At 39.2% G+C, this 24,786-nt stretch overlaps 1 protein-coding gene and 1 pseudogene across 47 annotated transcripts in view; one reads left to right on the forward strand and one right to left on the reverse strand.

The window, feature by feature from the left end:
- SLMAP (sarcolemma associated protein) overlaps positions 1 to 24,786 on the forward strand; it is a 172,465-nt gene that overhangs the window by 41,003 nt on the left and 106,676 nt on the right. The window lies entirely within an intron of this gene.
- LOC129143452 (pyruvate dehydrogenase E1 component subunit alpha, somatic form, mitochondrial-like) lies at positions 2,889 to 23,177 on the reverse strand (annotated as a pseudogene).

The raw sequence follows: 24,786 nt of genomic DNA on the forward strand, positions 1-24,786 counted from the left end.
GGAAGCTGGGAGGTGTTATTTCAATTTTCTTCTGTACTTTATTATATTCTTCTGATTTCAATGAGTATTTTATACTTGGAAAAACAAAATAAATTATTTTTGAAAAAGATTAAATGAAAAGCCTCATAATGTGAATAGGAAACCTGAGTTTAGTACCAGTTATGTTATTAAATAGTTAGAAACCTTGGATTAATTTTATCTCTTCCTTGAGGAGCACAGTTTGCTTATCTGCAAAGTGATGAGTTGGGCTAAAATAGACAGTATGGTAGAGCGGTAAAGATCTGGAAGTCAGGAGTGAGGAATTAGGGATGACAGCTGTGGAGGTCACTGCAATGGGTTCATATCCTGGTTTCACCTCTTATTACCTTGGTGACTTTTGGCAAGAAATTTAGCTTCATTGTGCCTCAGGGTGTTTTTCATTTGTAAAGTGCAGATAATAATAATACCTCATATGGGGCTGTGAGAATTAAATGAGTTAATATATGTGAAGGCATACATGGCATGGCACACGGTAAAGACTAAATAAATGTTAACTAATTTTATTGGTATGTAAGCTCCTTTCTAAGCAGTCATTTATTACCAAGAATATTTTTAGTGAGGTGGGTGGTTTCTTAAATTTGTCTGTCATTTGAAAGTTTAACTAATTTTTTATTTAGGTATTTTCAGGATTGCTGAAGCTGTCTGTTTGTGAAGTAGAATATTTTGGACTTTGGACTTGCTTTGTTTACTTGTCTTGTTCTTATATAGGCGGCTGCTTTGGGGCCCTAAGTTACCTCATTGATGAGGGTATTTTGTAGTCCTTTTTATCACTAAAAATCTCATACTTGATTTTCTAGTGTGTTTTCTGACTCTCTTTGTTTTGAAACTAATGTTGTATGCAGCTTAATCTAAGTTGCATGGGCTGTTAGGTTGTAGCTATTTTTCCTCAACTGATGTTTTAATTTTAAATTTAGGAAATGGCATAAAACCCAAGAGAATATATATTATAGCTCAGTTGACTAGCCTATTCTAGGAAAAGCTAACATTATGACATAAACTCAGCTAAAAGTTGGTAAAGCATGACCTCTAGTTTAACTCAATTGATGCATAGATGTTATTTAACTTAATCCCAGAAAGAGAAATGTAGCCAAATGCTATTAAGAGATAAATCTGAAAATCACTTTCAGAGTCAGCAACCATATTGAAATTCACTTTTGGAACTCTGAACAAAGACTGCAGAAATGTTACTTTTATAATATTATTTTATTTCACTGTCTATATGAGATAAGTCTTCAGTGAATACTGACTCAGTTATTGTATTGCTTTGGAAATGTTGTCGGTGAGCAAGTCACTCTAGAGTACCTCACTCAGTTTATAGTTGCAGTCATAATAAAAATGATTATATTATTTCCTTATGGGGTAAGAATGGAAATTATATTTTAATATATTTATTCTTAGATCTTTAGAAGCTCTCCCCATCTCTGCATGATGTAGCTGCAGAAGCAGCCCAATGCAGGAGTCCAGTCATCATTTCTGTGTTAAGAGTGTAAGTTAGAGTAGCATTACCAGGAAGCAAAAGGTAGGAGTTTGCCACAGTTAAGGGATACAATAACAGATGCTAAGGGATACTTATAACAGATGTTAAAGGATATTCTTTGCTAATCCTAATAACTTTTGTTCATTAAATATACCTAGCTAACCCATTACAGGAGAGAGGTAGTGTGTCTTCTGGCTTGACAGTTAGGTAAAGCCAGCCCAAGACAGCTTTGTGACCTACTGATGGAGGAAAAGGCTTTTGCCTTAGGGACTGGATTTTATTTTAGGTTGTTGTTTGCCTAAGGTCAAAGAATTACTACCTTATGTGTTGCAGAGATTTAACTCAGTGCCTCCAAATTCCCCACGTTTACTTTTTGTATCTTCTGCTAAGAACTTGGGTCCTGTTAATTACTTAGTATTTATATTTCTCTCCACATGTTTTTCTTTCTGAAAGTAAGAATTTATGAGCTTTTCCTTTAAACATTTTGAGCTTTTTGTGTTTGCTGTTTTTATTTTTCAGTTAAAATTTCCATTTTTTAATATATAAGAGGCTGATAACATGTTTGCTTCTGTGGAGGAAAATGGGGAAGCTCTGGAACATCAGGATGATGTATTTTTTTTATTGCACCACTGGACCTTTGGAACTCATTAAATTTTTTCCCCAACTTTTAAAACTTTATTTTATGCCATAGTACAAACGTATTTGCGAGCTTTTTGGTTTGCTTGTTTGTTTTAACAAAGTTAAGAATACAGAGTTTCTTACAGTTGACCATGGATGTTCCATTGAGGCATAATAGTAAATTTACAGTATCCCCTTAAAATTACCTGATTCTACTCTGGAGGCTAAGGCAGGGGGATTGCATGAGCCCAGAGATTTGAGGTTACAGTGAGCTGTGATTGCACCACTGCAATCCAGCCTGGGCAACAGAGTAAGACCCTGTCTTAAAAAAAATAAAAATCTACTTAAACTGGATCCACTGATTTACATCATAAACTTCAAAATGCAATAAATGTAACGGCCTAATTCTTCCAAAGGTAGTTTGGGATCAGTTGTATCAACATCGGTTTCCTTTCATTTGTTTTTTGAGACAGAGTCTCGCTCTGTAGCCCAGGCTGGAGTATAGGGGCACCATCTCGGCTCACTGCAACCTCCACCTCCTGGGCTCAAGCGATTTTCCTGCCTCGGCTTCCCAAGTAGCTGGGATTACAGGCATCCACCACCACACCTGGCTAATTTTTGTATTTTTAGTAGAGATGGGGTTTCACCATGTTGGCCAGGCTGGTCTCGAACTCCTGACCTCAGGTGATCTGCCTGCCTTGGCCTCCCAAAATGCTGGGATTACAGCTGTGAGCCACCCTGCCCGGCTGTCCGTTTATTCTTTAACATTGGCAAGATTGCTATTTACCATTTTATCTTTGAGAAGCGTAATACAGTCAGTCCTCTTGCTTCTTGAATTTCTTCTTGTGTACAACTGACTCCAGGATCACTTACACTGTGCCTTGATAATGGTAAGTCTGCAGCTTCATCAGTATGGTCCCCTTTCCAAATATACAACAGGCAAACTTTGTTGCCTCATGAACACACAGAATATTCATTCTGTCTATCCTTAGTCCGGGTACAAAATTGCCTGTCTTATAGTAATCAGTGCTGGGTGCTGCTGTCTCAACAGATGCTCTTATTCCATAGCAGTTTTATTCTCACAGATGAAAATAGGAGGTAATTTCCACAAAGCGGCTATATTGTAGGCTTCAAATATAAAGTCATTCAGACCTCATCTTTTCCGTTATACTCACAGGCCAAGCCAATACCAGCTCCCAGGAGACCTGAGCTCTGACAATGCCATGGCTCCTGTAGAAGTTCTTGGCATACATATGCATTGACCCTACTTTTCCTTTAACACAACCTCCTCTTTGTCTTGTAAGCTCTACAAGAATTTCTGGGACAGAAAGTTCATGAGTAAAGCTAAAGCCAGAGCCTAATAGGCTGTGATGAGATGATCTGTGGGATTTATCCTGGCTTCAAGTCCTTCCCCTCCTCCTCATCCCAGCAGTCTTCCTGACATCACAAAAATGACAGAAATGTGAATAATTTCTGTCATTTTTGGTGACAATATATAGCAAATCAGCTATATACAGAAATAAATATAGCAAATCTGTATAAACAGAAAGGTCCATTTTAAAATTCCATTTGATGAACAGTCTGCGTCATCCTGTAATATTTGAGTCCGTCTTCCCTGGTGAGCACTATTGTGATAGGCGAGCCCTCTTCCAGCCATTGAGGTTACATTTCTTAATTTCAAGTTTGCCTCATTTGCAAAATTGCAGAATGCTACTAGCACTCTGCTAGCTGGCTTCTGGGTGAGCCCACCACACAGGGTGAGATGGAGGTGGGCATCTTCCTCTCTAATGCAAGCAGCAGTGGCCAGGATGTTATTATACTCTGCACCAGGCTGCAGGCCCACACACATTTTTTAAGGGAACATAATATTCATGGATAGGCTGTAATCTTCTTATCCATTCTTCCATTGTTGAATATTTACTGTTTTTCCTGTTTTTTTTTTTTAACTATTATAAATCATGCTTTGCTCAGTATCTTAATACCCTGATCTTTATTCATTTTTAAAATTATTTCTTTAGGGTAGATTCTCAGAAGTAGATCAAAGGGCACATTTTTAATGCTCTCTTGGTATGCCTTGCCAAACTACTTTCCAGTAGTTTGTGCCAGTTGGCACAACAGGTTGTGCCAATTTGCATTCTCATGATGATCAGCTTGTGAAAAGTTTCTTTTATGGTACTCTTGGAAGCACTGAATATTTATTATTTAAAATACTTTTTGCTACATTTGACAGTAACAAATTGAATCCTTTAAATTTTTATATTTCAAGGTTATTTAAAATATGTGTATGTGTATATTTATATTTTGTTGTTTTTATCCTTCCTCTGTTCATTGGCTTCTTAAAAACAGCTTTATTGAGATATAATTTACATTCCATAAAATTCACCTATTATAAATGTAAGTCAAGTACTTGAAGTCAATTTTTTTTGTCATTCTATACAGTTACGCAACGATCACTGTAATTCAGCTGTAAAACAGTTGCATCACTCCAAAAAAAATTCCCTATGCCATTTGCAGTTAATTCTATATCCCAGCCCCAGCCTTAGGCAACTACTAATCTGCCCTTTGTGTGCTGTTTTTTTTTTTTAAGATGGAGTTTTACTCTTTCTGCCCAGGCTGGAGTGCAGTGGCATGATCTCAGCTCACTGCAACCTCCGTCTCCTGGGTTCAAACGATTCTCCTGCCTCAGCCTCCTGAATAACTGGGATTACAGGCATGTGCCACCAAGCCTGACTAATTTTTAAAATTATTTTTAGTAGAGATGGGGTTTCACTATGTTGGCCAGGCTGGTCTCGAGCTCCTGACCTTGAGTGATCCACCTGCCTTGGCCTCCCAGGCTTGAGCCACCGCTCTCAGCCTGCTCTTTGTCTGTACCAGATTTGCATATTCTAGAAATTTCAAACAAATAATGTCATATAATATGTAGTCTTTTTATCTGGCTGGTTTCCTTCACTTAGCATTATGTTTTTGAGGTTCATGCATGTTGTAGAATCTATCAATAGTTAATTCATTTTTATTTCAGCTAGACTATATTTTGTTTATATAGTGTTTGATGGACATTCAGATTGCTTCTAGTTTTTGATTATTATGAACAGTACTGCCAGGAACATTTGTGTACAATTCTTTGTGTCTCTCATTTCTCTTGGGTAATTTCTCTAGGAGTAGAATTGCCTGGAGCCCATTTAATTTTATGTAATTACTTAGCCACAAAAAAGTTTCTTTTAAAAAATGGATGATAGCACTATACTTGAGAAGAAATACATAATTAAATGGTGTAAGAGAGTTAAAGTGCAGTGATTGGAGCAGGTAAATGAAAAGTTCTAAACTATGCAGTATGAGTGTAATAATGAAAACTACTTCAGAATTTATTGGTAAATGAGCAACTACTACAGTCTAAAACCAAGTGAAGACAAATAAAAACAGTGAGCATCTGAATAAACATTGAAAACTTTGATTCCATGAAAAATGACAAAAATGGAAATTGGGCATGTTTGCATTCATTAGGATAGAAACATGAGTATATACTCATGTTTCCAGTATTAAAAAAGGCCATCAAGATTATGATAGATAAATAGGCCAAGGAGTTAAGTAGTCAGTTTATTCAAGATGAATGCATGTACTCTAGTGAATAAACAGGCATTCCTCCTTACTAGTAACTATAGCAATAAATATTTTATACATTTGTTGGTTATACTAAATTAACAAAATCAAATTAGTGCTAATGCTAGAGAGGTTGTGATGACATTAACTTTGTTGGTCTAGTCTGTGTGCCAAGCATTGTGGCAAAGCCATCTAGATCCTTGTAGATGTAAAATTTTGAAATAACTTTCATTTTTGTTTCCTTGAATGTAATTTAAATGTTTTAGTACTGTATAAATAAAGGAAGAAATAAACCAAAAGATAAAACAGTTTTAGATTCTCCCATGTGTTGAAGTCAAATCTGGTCATGCCTTCCTCTCCACTCTCTTTCTGTCTGTCTGACTCAAACTCTGGAGGCACAAATCCAACATGGGTTTTTTTCTTTTTGGGCCGGAGAGCTGCATGCTTGCTCTGCTGTGTTTTGAATCCTGTTTCTAGCTCGCCTAAATCCTGAATCCAGTTGTTCTTTAATCCAATGACTCACACCTTGGGAGTTTCCCTCACCCCACTCCAAGAAAATGCAATTAACTTTTCCATTTCAAGTAAATAATTCTGTCACGTGGTTTCTACTCTTTACCGATTTTGCTTTAGGTGCTCATCTGAAAATATGCTTCCTGTTGACTTTTTAAAAGTTCCTTGTAGAGTTCTTCTGTATGGGTGGGACCAAACATCTGTGAGTCGCTCCCAGTTAGTATAGCATAGTACAGTCATCTTAAGAGTAAGTGATTTTTTAATTTGACAGATTGTCTGCCAAAAAGTGATAAAGTAGAGCCAAAAGCAAGAACAGAAATTGACTCTTGCTCTATTTATTTTCACCTTTTCTCATCTTTTTTCATCTAACATCAAAGATTATTTCCATTTCTGATACATTTTTATTGTATTTGTATTATTTTTGTCTAATTACTAGCCTAGGTTTCTACATCATCCATGCTTAAATGCTTTTCCTTGTTACATAGGGCTGTAAGACATTTATACTGTCAGTAGTTGAGTTTACTTGAAGTCATAGGTGAGAAGGTAATGTGTGATGATTAAGAAGTCAGGAATGATAAAATAAAAATTTTCTATTTGTTTTATCGTGCTTGACAATAAGTTTTGACTTATTAAAAATACATTGGCCAGGTGTGGTGGCTCACGCCTATAATCCCAGCACTTTGGGAGGTTGAGGCAGGAGGTCACTTGAGCCTAGGAGTTTGAGACCAGCCTGGGCAAAATGGTGAAACCTTATCTCTACAAAAAATACAAAAGATTAGCTGAGTGTAGTGTTGTGCACTTGTAGTCCCAGCTACCTGGGAGGCTGAGGTAGGAACATCACCTGTATCTGGGAGGTCGAGGCTGCAGTGAGCCATGATCATGTCACTACTTTCCAGCCTGGGCAACAGAGTGAAGCCCTGAATCAAAAAAATAAAAATAAAAAGTATATAGTACCAATTTACTTACAATAATATTAATAATTTTCTTCACTGTAGATAATCTCCTATCACTGTAAATGATCTTCCCCTATAGGTAGGGATACATCTGTGTTTGATCCTTTTAGTCTTTTGTACTCTAGATTGACTTCACTACTTTAAGACCTCAGAAAGAGATGTCCCAGTAGGTTTTGCTAATTTTCAAAAAGTTAATACAACAGAATTAGAGAGTCTAGATTGTTATTTGATGTGACTTTTTTTGATCTCTTGTGATCTCTGTTGGCTTTTTCAAGTCATTATGGTTTCTCTTTGTATACTGGTTGGAGGTATTAGCCCTTGACTGTTTCCCTGGCCTCTTGGATGGTACTTTTCCTGATTTTCCTTGTACCTTTTTGACTATATGAAATTCCTTCAAGCATTTTTTTTCCCACTGGTTTTTCCTCAAATGTGTGTTCCTAAATGTTCAGTCATTGTTTTCCCTGTTAGTGTTATTTTTGGATCATTTTATATATTAGAATAATTTTGGTGACCATTCAAATGTGGATACTTTTTAGATATATTGAACCCTGGAGTCTGAATTTTCTGCTGTCTGCTTACCTTTACTTACTAGATGTCCTTATAGTGAATCTAAAAGCAACATATCCAAAACTGAAGTGATTCATTCACTATCCACCATTGCTGCAGTATTTCCAAATACAGATACTGGTATTATCTGTCCAGTAGCCCAGGCTACCAACTGCTGCCTTTATCACTGAACACATAGTTTCTGTCACTGAGCCCCTCTTACTACTTCTAACACTGTCATAATTCAGGGCCTTATTATTTATTTCAGTAGCCTCTTAACTGTCTCCAACTCTTTAGTCTGGTACTCTTCAAGGTACTTCTTCATTGAATGAAATATCAGTTTGATCTCAGTATGTCCCTGCCTAAACCCTATAGTCGCAAGTTCTCCATATGATAAAGGTTGTACTGCATGATATGTCCTAAAAGGCTTGGTGACTGCTTACCTCTCTAGCCTCATCTCCTGTCATTCTCAGTCTCATACATCACATACTAGTCCTCTTGACTCCCCCTACCAACCCCACACTATGTTATGTCTTACCTTTGTTTTTCATGATGTTTCAAGTCCCCTCCCTACTTCCCTTGACTCACTCTTACTCAGCCTTAATGATTCAGCATGGGACAGCTCCTTCAGGAATCCTCTTAATTCTCAGGGTTGGGCCAAGTGCTCCTTTTCTCTGTTCTTGCTAGTAGGTAAAACAGGGTTTTTTGTTTGTTTGTTTGTTTGTTTTTTGTAAATTTTACTTTAAGTTCTGGGATACAAGTGCAGACATGTAGGTTTGTTACATAGGTATACATGTGCCATGGTGGTTTGCTGCACCTATCAACCTGTCATCTAGGTTTTAAGCCCTGTATGCATTAGCCATTTGTCCTAATGCTCTCCCTCCCTTCGCCCCCTGCCCCCCAACTGGCCCTGGTGTGTGTTGTTCCCCTCCCTGTGTCCATGTGTTCTCATTGTTCAGCTGCCACTTATGAGTGAGAACATGCGGTGTTTGATTTTCTGTTTCTGTATTTGCTGAGGATGATGGCTTCCAGCTTCACCCATGTCCCTGCAGAGGATATGATCTCATTCCCTTTTATGGCTGCGTAGTATTCCATGGTGTTTATGTACCACATTTTCTTTTCTTTTCTTTTCTTTTTTTTTTTGAGACAGAGTCTTGCTCTGTCACCCAGACTGGAGTGCAGTGGCACAATCTTGGCCCACTGCAACCTCCGCCTCCCGGGTTCAAGCAATTATCCTGCTTCAGCCTCCCAAGTAGCTGGGATTATAGGCATATGCCACCATGCCTGGCCAATTTTTTTGTATTTTTAGTAGAGACAGGGTTTCACCGTGTTGGCTAGGCTGTTCTCGCACTCCTGACCTCAAGTGATCCACCTACCTCGGCCTCCCAAAGTGCCGGGACCACAGGCATGAGCCACCATGCCTGTACCACATTTTATTTATCCAATCTATCATTGATGGGCATTTGGGTTGGTTCCATGTATTTGCTATTGTAAATAGTGCTGCAATAAACATATGTGTGCATGTGTCTTTATAGTAGAATGATTTATATTCCTTTGGGTGTATACCCAGTAATGTAATTGCTGGGTTAAATGGTATTTTTGGTTATAGATCCTTGAGGAATCACCACACTGTCTTCCACAATGGTTGAACTAATTTATATTCCCACCAACAGTGTAAAAGTGTTCCTATTTCTCCACAGCCTCACCAGCATCTGTTGTTTCTTAGCTTTTTAATAATCAACATTCTGACTGGTGTGAGATGGTATCTCACTGTGGTTTTGATTTGCATTTCTCTGATGATCAGTGATGTTGAGCTTTCTTTCATATATTTGTTGGCCGCGTAAATGTCTTCTTTTGAGAAGTGTCTGTTCATATCCTTTGCCTGCTTTTTGATGGGGTTGTTTTTTTCTTGTAAATCTGTTTAAGTTCCTTATAGATTCTGGATATTAGACCTTTGTCAAATGGGTAGATTGCAAAAATTTTCTCCCATTCTGTAGGTTGCCTGTTTATTCTTCCTATTTGAATTGGAGTGGTGAGAGAAGCATTCTTGTCTTGTGCTGGTTTTGAAAGGGAATGCTTCCAGCTTTTGCCCATTCAGTATGATATTGGCTGTGGGTTTGTCCTGAATAGCTCTTATTTTGAGATATGTGCCATCAACACCTAGTTTACTGGGAGTTTTTAACGTGAAGGGATGTTGAATTTTATCGAAGGCCTTTCTGCATCTATTGAGATTATCATGTGGTTTTTGTTATTGGTTCTGTTTATGTGATGGATTATGTTTATTGATTTGTGTATGTTGAACCAGCCTTGCATCCCAGGGATGAAGCCAACTTGATCGTGGTGGATAAGCTTTTTGATGTGCTGCTGGATTCGGTTTGCCAGTATTTTACTGAGGGTTTTCGCATCGATGGCCTGAAGTTTTCTTTTTTTGTTGTGTCCAGAGTTTTGGTATCAGGATGATGCTGGCCTCATAAAATGAGTTAGGGAGAAATCCCTCCTTTTCAATTGTTTGGAATAGTTTTGGAAGGAATGGTACCAGCTCCTCTTTGTTCCTCTGGTAGAACTTGGCTGTGAATCCATCTGGTCCTAGGCTTTTTTTGTTGGATAGGCTGTTAATTACTGCCTCCATTTCAGAACTTGTTATTGGTCTATTCAGGGATTCAGCTTCTTCCTGGTTTAGTCTTGGGAGGGTGTATGTGTCCAGGACTTTATGTATTTCTTCTAGATTTTCTAGATATTTGTATAGAGTTGTTTATTTTCTGTTGGTAGTTTGTATTTCTGTGGGGTCAGTGGTGATATCCCTTTTATCATTTCTTATTGTGTCTATTCTCTCTTCTTTATTGGTCTAGCAAGCAGTCTATCTATTTTGTTAATTTTTTCAAAAAATTAGCCCCTAGATTCATAGTTTTTTTTGTAGGGTTTTTCGTGTCTGTATCTCCTTTAGTTCTGCTCTCATCTTAGTTATTTCTTGTCTTTTGCTAGCTTTTGATTTTGTTTGCTCTTGCTTCTCTAGCTCTTTTAATTGTGATGTTAGGGTGTCGATTTGAGATCCTTCTAGCTTTCTGATGTGGGCATTTAGTGCTTTAAATTTCCCTCTTAACAGTGCTTTAGCTGTGTCCCAGAGATTCTGGTGTGTTGTCTCTTTATTCTCATTGGTTTCAGAGAACTTCTTGATTTCTGCCTTACTTTATTTACCCAGGAGTCATTCAGGAGCAGGCTATTCAATTTCCATGCAGTTGTGTGGTTTTTAGTGAGTTTCTTAATCTTGAGTTCTAATTTGATTGCGCTGTGGTCTGAGAGACTATTTATTATGATTTTTGTTCTTTTGCATTTGCTGAAGAGTGTTTTACTACCTCCAATTATGTGGTCAATTTTAGAATAAGTGCCATGTGGCACTGAGAAGAATGTATATTCTGTTGATTTGGGGTGGAGAGTTCTATAGAAGTCTATTAGGTCCACTTGATCCATAACTGAGCTCAAGTCTTGAATATCCTTGTTAATTTTCTGTCTCGTTGATCTAATATTGACAGTAGGGTGTTAAAGTCTCCCACTATTATTGTGTAGCAGTCTAAGTCTCTTTGTAGGTCTCTAAGAACTTGTTTTATGAATCTGTGTGCTCCTGTATTGGGTGCATATATATATATTTAGGATAGCTAGCTCTTCTTGTTGAATTGATCCCTCTACCATTATGTAATGCCCTTCTTTGTCATGACTATGGACCCTGGCCTCCCTGTGCTCTTGGTGGAGGCAGGGAGCGGGCAGGAGCCCTGCCCTTCCGGGCACAGCTGCAGGCACCCAAGTCTCAGCTGCACACCCAGGCCTCCCATTCCATGGAGCAGGCAGGAGCCCACCCCTCACACCCCCAGGTGCAGCTGCAGCCACACAAACTGTGGCTGTGGACCCAGGCATCCCTGCACTCTTGGGGGCCCAGGAAGAAAGGCCCCCCTGCCCTCGCAGGCTTGGAAGTGCCTGCTCCCACTTCCTGGCCTCTCCCTGCTGTTGGCGCCCATTTGATTTCAGAGCAAAGTCAGAGTGGAGCCCAGGTGCTGTCACAGACCAGCCAGGTGTGCACACGCTCAGGGCAGTGCTGACATACCAGCCTCCTGTCACCTCAGCCCACTCTGGACTTTGGGTGCTGACAAACATAGGAAGGAAGCCAATGAGGGGCTGAGGGAAGCTCAGCACTGGCCTACAGGTACCCCTTGGCACCTACAGCCTGGGCACCACGAACAGCAGCAGGAGGCAGACAGGTTCCTGGGTGGAAGGGGTTGGGTCCCTGGTGAGGCCCCGCCTTCAGACCAGTGAGGGCCTAAAGGCTGGGGGCCAGCCCTACAGACAGAAGCGGGAACTTGTGGTGCCTTTTCCGGTCCCATTCATGGCCACTCACAGACCAACTGGCTCACATTTCCTCCCCTCTGAGGCCCGTAGAAGCCTCGGGCTCAGCCAGAGCTGAGCAGACGTTGAGATGACCTGCCTGTAGAGAGGAGCTATCCACTTCAGGGCCTCCTCTGAGCTACTCTGTCACTCAGTAAAGCTCCTCTTTGCCTCGCTCACCCTCCACTTGTCTTCCTACCCCTTTCTTCCTGGACACAGCACAAGAACTTGGGACCTGCCGAAAGGCAAGGCTGAAAGAGCTGTAACACAAACAGGGCTGAAACATACCCCTTGCTTGCCATACTGCAGATAAAGAGGAGAGAAGAGCTGCAGCCCTTCAGGGAGCTCAGACCTGGAGCTCCCCAAGCCAGGGCTGTGACTCTTTGGTTCCCTGTGGTTCCTGGAGGCTCCAAGCTTCCAGGTGCCACCATGTTCCCTGGTGGCAACCATGGAAGCTGCTTGCGGTGTGCCTGATCTAGCCACAGCCTTACAGAGAGCCAGCACCCATGCTGGCACCTGGAGCTGCCCGCCCCACTGCAGCAGGCAGCATGCCTGTGCACAGTGGTCCGACCCCATGCTCGCTTGCTTACACACCCCTTGCCACTCCATGCCTGGCTTGCCGTTGGCAGGCATGGGATCCAGGCTGGTAGCATGAACCGAGTGCAGCCTGCCAGCCCAAGTAGGCAGAATGAGCCCAACAGACCCGAGCAAAACTCAGGCAAGGGCACCACCAGCCACAGAGGTTTCTGGCCAGAAAAGCGACACCCCAAGGATCCTGCAACAATTTTTCTCTTATTAGAAAAATTCTGTTGATTTCACTTTATTAGCATTCCTCATTTATTTGCTTCCATTTAGAGCAAAACTTCTTAAAAGATTTATCTATATATGCGGCCTCTCATTCCTCTGTGTCCATTTTCTTTGGAATCATTCTGGTAAGGCATTCATCTTCCACTACGTCCACACTGTTCTTGCCAAGGTCGTCGGTGGCTTTCAGATTATTTCCAGTGGTCAGCGTTTGTCCCTTACCTTACTTGATCTATCAGCATCATTTGACTGTTGATCTCTCCCACGTTCTTGGAAAACATTATTCACGTAGCTTCCAGGACATATCACTTTCTCTTGGTTCTTTTCATACCTTACTGGCCATTCTTTACAATTTCCTTTGGTTGGTCCTGTTTTCCATGACTTTGAAACTTTGAACTGCTCCATGTCCTTGGACCTGTTGTCTATCTGTACTTGTTCCCTTGGTGATCTCATTCTGTCTCTTGGCTTTAAATTCTGTTTATATGCTGACGACAGCTTAATTTATATCTCAAGCTGAGACTTCTTCCCCTGAACTCTAGGCTCATATATCCAGCTGCCTTTAAAAAATTTTTTATTGTGATAAAATAAATGTAACATAAAATTTATCATTGTAGCCATTTTTAAGTATACAGTTCAGGGTATTATATACATTCATAATGTTCTGTAACCATTATCACCATTCATCTCCATAACTCTTTTCATCTTGTAAAGCTGAAGGTTTTTAAATATTAGACAGTAACTCTCCATTTTTTCCTCCCTCCAGTCCCTGCCAGACTCCATTCTACTTTCTGCCTCCATGATTTTGGACCCCTGAAACTACCTCAAATAAGTGGAATTATATAGTATTTTGTCTTTTTGTGACTGGCTTACTTGATTCAGTATAATGTCCTCAAGGTTAATCCATGTTGTGGCATATGTCAGAATTTCCTTCCTTTCTAAGGCTGAATAATATTTTATTGTATGTATATTTTTATGTCATATTTTGCTTATCCATTCATCTGTTGATGGACACTTGGGTTGCTTTTACATTTTAGCTATTGTGAATAATGCTGCTATGATCATGGATGTACCAGTATCTCTTTGAGACCCTACTTTTGGCTATATACCCAGAAAGGGAATTGCTGGATCATATGGTAATTCTTTTTCAAAATTTTTGAGGAACTGCCATATTGTTTAACACAGTAGCTGTACCATTTTACATTCCACCAACAGTGCATAAGGGTTCCAATTTCTCCACATCTTTGCCAACACTTATTTTCTACTTTTTTTGAGAGTAGCTATCCTAATGGGTGTGAAGTGGTATCTCATTGTTTGCATTTCTCTAATGATTAGTGATGTTTAGCATCTTTTCATGTGCTTATTGGCCATTATATATCTTCTTTGGACAAATGTCTATTCCAATCCTTTGCCCATTTTTGAATTGGGTTCTTTGTTTTTTAGTGGTTGAGTTTTAGGTGTTCTCTATGTATTCTGGATACCAATCCCTTATCAAATGTATGATTTGCAAATATTTTCTCCCATTCTGTGGGTTGCCTTTTTACTCTGTTGATAGTGCCCTTTGACACACAAACGTTTTTAATTTTCATGAAGTCCCCTTTGTCTTTTCTATTGTTGCTTTTGCCTTTGGTGTCATATCCAAGAAATCACTGCCAAATCCAATGTTGTGAAGCTTTTGCGCTATGTTTTCTTTTAAGAATTTTATACTTTCAGGTCTTACATTTAGATCATTGATCCATTTTGAGTTCATTTTTGTATATAGTGTTACGTTAGGCTCCAACTTCATTGTTTTGTATGTGGATATCCAGTTTTCCTAGCACCATTTGTTGAAAAGACTATTCTTTCCCATTAAATGATCTTGGCACCCTTGGACATAATCTTTTGACTGTATATGTGAATGTTTATTTCTGGACTGTCTATTCTATTCATATTCTTTTGAATATGAGATATATGTCTGTCTGTATGCCGGTACCATACTGTTTTGATTAGTGTAGCTTTGTAGTAGGAATCAGGAAGTGTGAATCCTCAAGTTTTGTTTTCTTTTTCAAGATTGTTTTGGCCATTGAAATTCTATATAAGTTTTAGGATGAGCATTTCTAATTTTGTAAAAAACATCACTGGAATTTTGATAGGGATTGCATTGAATCTATTGATTGCTTTGGGTATTATTGGCATCTTAACAGTATTAAGACTTCTATGATTATGGGATGTGTTTTTATTTATGTCTTTAATTTCTTTCAGTAATGTTTTATAGTTTTTATTGTACAAATATTTTACCTCTTTGGCTAAGTTAATTCATTAAAATTTTTTTTTAAATTTTCCTTTTTTTTCCCTTAACCCCTTTCCCAACTCCCTAAGTTAGTTCTTTTTGATGCTACTGAAAATGAGATTGTTTTTATAATTTTCTTTTTGGATTGTTCATTGTTTAGTGTATAGAAATGCAACTGATTTTCCTGTATTGTCTTTGTATCTTACTACTTTGCTGAATTCATTTATTCTAACAGTTTTTTTCTGGACCATTTAGGGTTTTCTACATACAAGACTATATCATCTATAAACGGATAATTTTATTTTGTCCTTTCCGTTTGGATGCTTTTTTTTTTTTTTTTTTTTGAGACAGAGTCTTGCTCTGTTGCCCAGGCTGGAGCGCAGTGGTGTGATTTCGTCTCACTGTAACCTCCACCTCCCGAGTTCAGGTGATTCTCCTGCCTCAGCGTCTCGAGCAGCTGGGATTACAGGCATGCGCCACTGTGCCCAGCTAATTTTTGTATTTTTGGTAGAGATGGGGTTTCACCATGTTGGCCGGGTTGGTCTCGAACTCCTGGACTCAAGAGATCCTCCCGCCTTGGCTTCCCAAAGTGCTGGGATTACAAGCCACCATACCCTGCTGGGTATAAGCTTTTAAAATTTTAATAAATATTGCTGAATCATTTTCCAAAAAAGTTGTATCAGTTTATAGTCTCATGTCCAGGACAGTGAGCCTTCTGTATCCATGGGTTACACATCCATGGATTCAACCAATTTTGGATGGAAAATATTTGGGGGAAAAAAAAGGATGGTTGCGCCTGTACTGAACATGTACAGAATTTTATTTTTGTCATTTTCTAAACAATACATCATAACAACTATTTACGGAGTATTTGTATTAGGTATTCTAAGTAGTCTAGAGATGAATTAAAGTATATAGAAGGATGTGTGTAGGTGTTAATGCAACTACTACATCATTTTATAAAAGGGTCTTGAATATCCATGGTGGCTTTGGTGTCAGTCCTCTCCATGGATACTGAGAGATGATGTATATGAAAATGTTGTTTCCTCCACATTCTTGCTAGAGCCAGTTATCACTAATCTTAGTCTTTGCCAAACTTATATTAAACATCTTGTTAGTTGCCTATCTTCCTGAGCTTTTAGGCTTGAGAGTTTTGGCGTCAGGTGCCTGTTTGTACCTTCCCATACATGTCTTTTTTTTTTTAATGGAAATTTCAAATAATAGAGGAAGGTATAATGGGAAGGCCCTTATCCTTATACGGTGTCCCAAGTAGCATTTTGAGTTTTGAATAGAGTGAGTTATGACCTTCTGTGAGCGTTATTCTTTTTTTTTTTCTATTTTATTTTTTCTCCCCGCAATACTTTCCAAGTCACAAGCCCCTCTCTTGGGGTGAACCCATCCCAGGGTGTCCTTCAGTTGCCTGCCTGCCTTCTTTCCATTCATCGTCCATCTCTGTCACCCAGGCGGGAGTGCAGTGGCACAATCATGGGTCATCACAGCTTCAATCACCTGGGCTCAAGCGGTCCTCATGCCTCATTTTTTGATTTTTTGTAGAGACAGGGTCTCACTTTGTTGCCCAGGCTGGTCTTAAACTCCTGGACTCAAGCAATGCGCCCACCTCAACCGCTCAAATTGCTGAGGTTACAGGTGTGAGCCACCGTGCCCAGTCCTCTGAGCATTATTCTGTGGCTTGACTGGGTTTCTAGCCCTGTTACTTAGGGCCAGGAGTGCAGTAGGACCCTGGTTTAGAAAAGGAATTATGACATCTGCTAAATACTATTTAGCTTAATTTATTCATAAATTGGTTCACACTGTTAATTGAATAGTTACAGATCTCCTAGTCTGTGTAATATATTCTAAGCATACTTACATACACATGAGAGCTGACTAGTAATTTCCTCTTGATATAACTTCACTTAGGGCTGGGTGCAGTGGCTCATGGGTGTAATCCCAGGACTTTGGGAGGCTGAGGCAGGAGAATCACTTGAGGCCAGGAGTTTGAGACCAACCTGGGCAACAAAGTGATGCCTGTCTCTACAAAAACAAAACAAAACAAAACAAAAAAACTAGCTGGGTGTGGTGAATGCGTGCCTGTAGTCCCTGCTACTCGGGAGGCTGTGGTGGGAGGATCTCTTGAGCCTGGGAGGTTGAGGCTGCAGTGAGCTGTGATTGCCCACTGTACTCTAGCATGGGTTGCAGAGCAAGACTCTGTCTCAAAAACCCCCCAAAATTTGGGATTCCCTAATCCAGCAGTCTCCAACCTTTTTGGCACCGAGGACTGGTTTCATGGAAAACAGTTTTTCCATGGATGGTAGGTAAGGAATGGTTTCAAGATGAAACTGTTCCACCTCAGATCATCAGGCATTGGTTAGATGTGCAACCTAGATCCCTCACCTGCATCGTTCACAATAGGGTTTGCACTTCTGTGAGAATCTAATGCCACCACTGATCTGACAGGAAGTGGCGCTCACATGGTAATGCTCACTCGCCCTCTGCTTACCTCCTGTTGTGCGGCCCATTTCCTAACAGGTCACAGACCAATACCAATGCCAACTATGGATAAGGGACCCCTGCCCTAATCCATATCACAGTGTTTTGTATTTGTTATAATTGGTTTTCTGTCCATGCTGTGAGACAAAGGCTTAGTGACTTCCTTCTATGCAGTAGTACACCTTTGCCCCCATCACACATGAATATTACTGTGAATATTACCATAAATATCATGGTTATTTATAATAAATATGGTTATTTATGATAACCATTTATTATAACCGTATCATTCTGATAATAACCATAAAATATTATATATGTTATATATTTATCACCTGTATATATTAGAGTTCAGCTGTTACTGATCTATTTATATCTTTTTTTTTTTAATTAGAGCAGGGTCTCACCATCTTGCCCAGGCTGGTCTTGAACTCCTGGACTCAGACAATCCTCCCACCTTAGCCTCCCAAAGTACTGGGATTACAGGTCTGAGCCACTGTGCCAGCCTTTTTATTTCTCTATCAGCTGTTTAAGTAATTGTCAAAGAACCTTATTTTTAAAAACCTTAACCATTAAAGGAAAGTCCTGAATCAGTTCCCTGACTGAAAAAAATCAAAGTGATTACGTATTTACACATATTCTGTGAGCTTAATAATAATAGCTACCATTTGTTTAGCAGTTAGTATGTACAAATACTGTGCTAATGCTTTATATCCTTTAACCTTTACAACAAACATTCTGAGGTAGGTACTGATGCCATCCTTGATTTAAATATAGGTAAAGGGAGGCTCAAAGAGGTTAAGTAGGTTGCTCATGGTCACACAATAAGTTAGAAGGTGATACAGCTTGAATTTAAACCATTTTTGTTTGTTTGTTTTGAGACGGAGTCTTACTTTGTCCCCCAGGCTGGAGTACAGTGATGTGATCTCGGTTCACTGCAACTTCTGCCTCCCAGGTTCAAGCTATTCTCCTGCCTCAGCCCCCCAAGCAGCTGGGATTATAGGTGTGTGCCACCACACCTGGCTAATTTTTGTATTTTTAGTAGAGATGGGGTTTCTCCATGTTGGCCAGGCTGGTCTCGAACTCCTTGCCTCAAGTGATCCACCTACCTTGGCCTCCCAAAGTGCTGGGATTACAGGTGTGAGCCACAGCACCCAGCCGAATTTAAACCTTTAATATATGCTCTGCTCCATATAGCATCCATTATTTGGATGTAATACAGTATGGCCTACTTTATGTTAAATCACAACTTAATAGCTTCCATTTTATAGTATGAATTACATCATTTATTGCTTCTACATTTAAAGAAGTCATATGTGACTTGTGCCTTTTGGAATTTACTGACAGGGAATGAAACATGGAAAAGATCAGATTATAGTGCTACTCAAAGTGTGGTTTGGAAATAGAGATGTGAGAGTTAGCTGCTTAACTTGGAATAAAGCCTGAGTCTTGGATTTAGTTGGGGGAAAGTGTTTATTTTGTGAGAAATGTTATCTGAAAGAAATCTTATTTGTTAAGCTATTTAAGCTGAACTTCAGAAAGAAAAGGTGACTTTTAACAGGTAGAGAGTATGAGTGGGTGGAAGCAAAGGGCTTTTGAAGTCCAAGAGCAGCATAAGGAAAGACAGAGAGGCCTGGGGCTTGTGCAGGGGCACTGCTAGTAGTTAAGCAAGGGTGGAATGGATAGTACTTTGAGAAAAAGAGGAAGATTAGGTTAGATAGGGTGATTAGGGTCATTTTGAAAGACTTTGAAAGTCACAGCTCTTGGACTTGATTTTGAAGTCAGCAGAGGGTCAACAGTCCTTTTATAAAGTGAAACAATGTGATCAGGTTTGTGTTTTAGGAAATAAGTCTAGCATCAGTGTGGAGGGTGTAGAGTGTGGAATTATCTTGGCAATGGTTAGGGTAAGAGGAACTGTAATCAGAAGGGAAAGGCAGTATGCAATTGAGAGATTTTACTGAATCAGAAATCATAGGAATTGGTGACACATTAGATGCCCTGAGGTTTTATTGATATTATTTATTATTACTGATAGTATTATTACCGTTATTATGCACTTACTGTAAGTGATTTCTGATGGTCACAAATCCATTCTATTATTAGTGGCTGCTGACTGAATTTCTGTTAAGAGATGCTCAGGAAATGATGGGTAAATGATGAGATGAGTCTAGGTTGTAGATGTTACAGTCATGTAATATTTATTTAAAATATTTATTTGGTTCCTGCTCAGAAGGCATTTTGTTTAGGATTGGGAATATCCCAATCTTCAAAGAATTTGCCGTATTCATGAGGAGTCTAAGAGGCCTTGTTTGCTGTTCTTTCTGTATAATCTTTGGACTTATGTTTTAACTCCTCATTCTGTTGGCTCATGTGGGATGCTGCTTATTTCATAGTGTTCTGAAGTTTAGATGAGGTAGTGTATGTAAAGTACCTAGTATAGCTCCTAGCATGAGCAAAAGCTAGTTCCCTTCTACTCTGTCATGGACACAGAAACTGGAAAACCCAAATTTATTAGGATTGTGTGTCAAATAGGTGGTAGCAGGTAGTGAATGAATTTCTGAAAGAAATTTTTAAAAGCTTACCTTTCCTGATGATTTGGCATCAGAAGGTCTGATTGCTATTTTACTATTCTTACCATTGTGACTATAGATAGGTCACTTGGTTTGTCAGCCTAAATTTACTGATTTATAAAATGAACAGAATCCTTGCTGTTTTATAGGAGGTCTGGAGAAATAGTAGAGATAGTGGATATAAAATTGCCAGATAAACATTAAGTAGTATAACAGAATGGTTGAGATCAAAAGTTTACTAGCTTAGGAGACCCTTTGGCGAGTTACTTAACCTCTTTTAGTCCTGATTTCTTTTTTGTTTTGTTTTGTTTTGTTTTTTGAGATGGAGTTTCACTCTTGTTGCCCAGGCTAGAGTGCAGTGGCGCAATCTTGGCTCACTGCAACCTCCGCCTCCCGGGTTCAAGCGATTCTCCTGTCTCAGCCTCCCTAGTAGCTGGGATTACAGGCATGCGCCACCACACCCAGCTAATTTTGTGTTTTTAGTAGAGACAGGGTTTCTCCATGTTGGTCAGGCTGGTCTCAAACTCCCGACCTCAGGTGATCCACCCGCCTCGGCCTCCCAAAATGCTGGGATTACAGGTGTGAGCCACTGCACCTGGCCATAGTCCTGATTTCTTTATCTGAAGTATGGGGATAATATAACATCTGCCTCATGAGATTGTTATATAGATTAAGTGAAAAAATGCATGCAGAGTAGTTTATCCAAGCACATGGTAAGCACTCAAAAACTGGCAATGATTATTGTAAATTATGTGGTACCCTTTTGTCACTGTAGAATAATTTTCTTTGATCTTGTTTTCTCTTGTTAAAACTTCTGTATATAAGTGATGTATATAAGTGATTCTGGATATAAGTGGTGTTACCTTTGATGGTAGTGAAAGAAATCAGCAATGCTTTTAAAAGAAAACTTCATACTTTCATAAGCTTTGGCTCCAAAAACTTCCTAGGGAAAAATGTCTAGGGACTTATGTTTAAGTCATAAATAGAGATAGAATTTGAATGTGATACTTTCTATTACTAAATTTCAGTTCAAAATTTTAAAAGAATTAGTGATTCTTAACTGGGAGCATTACTAATTCTGAGAAGTACTGGATATCATGAGAGGTGTTTGAACAGCTGAATCATGTGGCAGCAGAAAAATGAGAGCCACTATACTAAACTCACATAAGGAGTTTATTTTCCTTCTTCCAAATAGTCATTTCCCATCTCAGACAAAATGACTGTTTCATAAGTTGCATTGTTATTATTTCCATTTATTCACTTATGGTCCCCAGAAAGTTTGTTTGCTTTGTCTTTCAAAGTAGAATTATTATAATTTTTAAAGAACTTACCTGTGGATGTCTAAATTTTCCAAGCCTTGAGGAGATAAATCTCTCAAAGAATTAACTATCGCTAAAAACGAAGAAATATGAGTAAAGACCAAGATGTTTGAAACAAAGTTATATGCCAACTTGAATGATTGTGCCTAAAGAATGAAAAGGCCATCATAATTATTTTCATTACCTCATAAATTTAAAGCATTTTTAAAAGCTATGAATGTTCTTTTTTGGGCAGGTGTACTATTTATGTCTTTTAACATTTCCACTGAATTTGTTTGCCAAATAAATTCTTTGTGTGTGGGCAGGTTCCCCCCCCCCCACAAATAAGATGCATAGTCCTATGATTTTCCAATTTTACCAATCTTTAATGGAAATTTTTTTATTTTAGTTTCTCTCTCTCCTACCTCTTAATGACTGTATAGATCAATATCAACTATCCTTAGATGGAGCCCATTGTATGCATTATTAAACAGTTTATAAGGCTTTAAACCTAGTGACCTTGTTCTTTTTTCCCACAAATGTGATCACGGGTACTTCCTTTTGTGGCAAACATGGCTGTTATTCTATGGGTAAGGTGTTGTTTTTGTTGTTGTTTGTTTTGAGACAGGGTCTCACTCTGTCATAAGCCTGGGGTGCAGTGGTGCCTCATAGCTCACTGCAGCCTCAAACTCCTGGGCTCAAGTGATCCTCCTGCCTCAGACTCCAAGTAGGTGGGACCACAGGCACACACCATCACACCCAGGTAGTTTTTGGATTTTTTGTAAAGACAAGGTCTCACCATGTTGCCCAGACTGGTCTTGAACTCCTGGGCTCAAGCGATCCTTCCCCTCCACCTCCCAAAGCACTGGGATTACAGGTGTGAGCCACTGTGCCTGGTCTGTGTGAGGGTTTTTAACAGAGATAAAGAGTGGTGGTGCAATTATTTTGTTGTTGTTTCAGCTGACCCCAGGATAGTTAGCATTTTGTGAGGAAAATCATGAAGTGTAGTGAGAGTATTGCATATTTAAAATATCACAATATCCCCTCGTTCTGTTCCTAATATGCTAAAATACATGACATTTGGGTAAAATATGTAATATTTAAAATATTGTTATTAATAATTTTGATATCCTTTGAGGTAATTAGAGACTTTTTGATGTCTAAAAGATTGAGTTTGAGATCACTATCTGTTCTTTAGTATCAGTTAAGTAGGAGCCTCAAAGACAAACAGCTGCTTCTTTGCTGTGATTAACACACCCCGAGAGGAAAAAATAATCAGAATTTTCTTGTCAACCCATCAGTTTTGGGGTGTGGGAAATAGATTAATCACTGCCAAATTAGAATTTGCTGTAGGCTTTCAGCCCCCGCCCCCACTACCACCCCATCTCTCAGAACTGTATCTGTAAACGCGAGGGCAAATGGTCCAAGGTTCCATACATGCAGGCTTTCTTTGCCTTGCAGGGTAATCTGGACCTCTGCCAACATTGTAGAATTGATTCTGCCCTCCTAGCGACCATCTCAGAGAGGCTGCAAAGGGCAATTCCAGGGAGATAGGTAAGCAAACCTTAGAGATACCTCCAGCGGGGGACTCAGCTCTCTCTGGTCCTGCTCCTCCTGGTCCACTTCGTCCTCCATATCCAGGTTTTCTTTCAAGCTTACCTCATCTTAGAAATTCTCATTTTAGGCAAGTCCCAGTCTCACTCCTGCCCCTACTGCCTGGTGAATATTGCCCCATTAAGGTCCAGGCCCTCCTTTATCTACAGGACTTAAGGCAAATTAAGGGGGATCTTACAAGTTTTTAGATGACCCTGACAGGTATATAGAGGCTTTCCAGAATTCAACATAGGTGTCTGAGATTCAGAAATCTAATTTACTTTGTCCTGAATTCTCAGTGAAGGATTGTCTTAATTTGAAAGCATATTTAAGAAATATGTAATAATTCTAGTTGGGTTTTATATGCTTTATACTGTTTTGATTACACTTTTAAAAATTTATCTTTCCCACTTTCCCTATTTCTGTCTTTCATAATCTTATCTCAGCTCCCATGTAGAGACTTATCTCAGTTCCCATGTAGAAATACTTTTTCTTTCTCCACTTTTCCTTGTGAGCTGGCCCCAAAAGAAAGATTTATTGTACAGTGAACACATCTAGAATGTCACTAGGTGGAAAAAATCTTGGCAAATTAACATCATTTGTAAGACGTTCGGGTAATATATTGGCAAGTTTCATTCTAGTTTACATGTGAGATTTCATTTTGGTGAAAACATTTCACCACTTCTATATATTTTCCTGTAGAATATGAATAAAGATTTTTATTTCTCCCTTCAGTGGCACAATTAAAAATCCCAGCCTCTGAAATGTGTGATGCTTTGTTAGCCAGGAAGCCAGAAAGGTTATATAAATAAATTAATTAATGTTGAACATGCATATAATTACTAAGTTTGTATACTCTAAGAAGCGACTAAATTGTTTGTGGCAAAAGTGAACAAATCATGGGTCTCCTTATTTCTGGTGACTCCCACTGCAGTTCATCCTACACACAGCTGCTAGATCATCAAAGCTGTTGGATTAATCTCCCTAAAACAATATTTCATCAACTCTGTCAGTAGTGCCTTCTGTCTTAAGAAATTGCAACTTCTTAGTCCAGTGCCAAAGGCCCTCTCTTTACAGCTGTATCTTGCATTTTTCCACTTGTTCCTTTGTTTGGTTTTTGTTACCCTCTGGGGGCCTTAGCTATATATAAATTTGCTGCAATACCTGTTCCTCCTCCTCCTCCTCCTCCTCTTTCTCCTTGCCTTTTCATTCTGATTACCACCCTCACTCATAAATGCTTCCTTAGCAACTGATTATGCCTAACTGTATTTCCCACCAGGCTCTCAGGATTTTGGTACTTAATTCATCCTGTCTTAATTTATTCTCAGTTTAGGGTTGCTCTCCATATGATTTTATGGATGTGCAGTCTCTCCAAGATAGGTGCCAAGTAGATGTTACAGACTAAGTGATTTGCCTTAATGATGGAGGTAGAGTTGAAATTGGCTCTATGTATTCTGATTGCTTCAGGAAGTCTTTATACATGAAATGGGATTTCTTAAGTTTGGAGTCAAAGATCAGAGAGTGTTTAAGTAGGGAAGAAAGGCAGTGTGGAAATTTTGCAGGAATAACAGTGTTAAATCTGCAATAGCTGTGAGGCCGTGGCACTCTGCTTAATATGCCTGAGGCTCAGTTTCTTAATCTGATGCCACGG

This window comes from Pan troglodytes, chromosome 2, assembly GCF_028858775.2.
Source record: "Pan troglodytes isolate AG18354 chromosome 2, NHGRI_mPanTro3-v2.0_pri, whole genome shotgun sequence".
Lineage (NCBI taxonomy): Eukaryota > Metazoa > Chordata > Mammalia > Primates > Hominidae > Pan > Pan troglodytes.